This window comes from Budorcas taxicolor, chromosome 8, assembly GCF_023091745.1.
Source record: "Budorcas taxicolor isolate Tak-1 chromosome 8, Takin1.1, whole genome shotgun sequence".
Classification (NCBI taxonomy): Eukaryota; Metazoa; Chordata; class Mammalia; order Artiodactyla; family Bovidae; genus Budorcas; species Budorcas taxicolor.
The window spans coordinates 105,860,377-105,861,669 of NC_068917.1; the positions used below are offsets into that span (position 1 = coordinate 105,860,377).

Below are 1,293 nucleotides of genomic sequence, written 5' to 3' on the forward strand. Positions count from 1 at the left end.
GTTTTTTTTTTTTTTTTTAAAGGAGGGGTTAGAGAGGAATGTCATTAAGGCAGCAAAATAGTCTCTATTAAAAACTGGAGGAAGTCTCCAGTCTCCAGTCTCCAGTCTTTGCAAGCCTCAGAGACCGATGTAGAGGTCACACTCCAGGATTCGAAGGAAGGGAAATGTCAGTGTTTCCTCTCTTGGTTCTGATGCAACCATTCCCATTGCTCACCCTGGGTCACCGTGCAGATAAGAGTGCCTCTGGACTTGGAAGTCAGAGATTCGCTGGTGTGGGTTAAAAGTCAGCATCTCTAGCATCTCTGGAATAGCTGTGCTCCAGACTCCTCAGCCTCAGGTACCAGCGACTAGGGGCTCGAGGCCCTCTGAGGGAAAGGGCTCCATGGGGCAGAGACACTTCTCAGGGCTTGTCCTCCTCTGGGGGCAGTCCAGTCAGGTCAAAGATTTTACCTAACTGGTCAGCTTCAGAGGTTCTGCAGAAGAGAGGCCTTTGAGGAAACATCTCTGCAGAGATACGGCCAACGTTCCCCATGTCCACAGGTGTTGCAAATGTAGACAGTAAAGGAACTTCTGGAGTTCAGGGTACCAGAGTGTAACGAGTACAGAGGTAAGTGCCAGATGGAAGGGGCAGATTCTGGCCAGGCCAAAGTCAGCCAGCCTGACTGTCCCACTACTTGTCACTTGAATGTTCTCTGCTTCAGGTCTTGGTGAATGAAGAAGTGAGCATGAAGGAAATCTAGGCCTCTTAGAAACTGGTGCCTCACACCCTTGATGGTCTCCACGGGTAAGCCTGGTGGGGGTGCCTTGTCCTGGACCACAGGTCTCGGTCCACATACTCACACATCAGGATCACTTTGGTCTCCTGATCAGTTCAGGCTGGCACAGGTGTCCAGTAGGCCCCCTCCAGGGCACTCATATGTTCTTGAGGGCCACAAAGTGACCACTGTGGGGATCGTCGGCCTTGCACTCCATCCCATGGGCACCAACACCAATCTCAGCAACTGGCTCATCTTGAAGGGTAGCCATTCTCAAACCAGAGGAGACCCCTGCCCCATGTTGAGAGATACAGGGACAGCCTGTTATCAGGGCACTGAAGTCAGTTCCTGTGGTGCCATACACTCGAGCTCTGTCCTGGGCAAGAAGTTGGATGCTCGGTTCTGTTCTGCTCAGTCGCTCAGTCATGTCCAACTCTTTGCAACCCCGTGGATTGTAGCTTGCCAGGCTTTTCTGTCCATCATCAGCTCCTGGAGCTTTCTCAAACTCATGTCCATGGAGTCGGTGATGCCATCCAAC

At 51.8% G+C, this 1,293-nt stretch overlaps 1 pseudogene; it reads right to left on the reverse strand.

Moving 5' to 3' along the window:
- Positions 1-210: 210 nt before the first annotated feature.
- Positions 211-1,026, reverse strand: LOC128052122 (cyclin-dependent kinase 4-like; annotated as a pseudogene).
- Between the last annotated feature and the right edge of the window lie 267 nt (positions 1,027-1,293).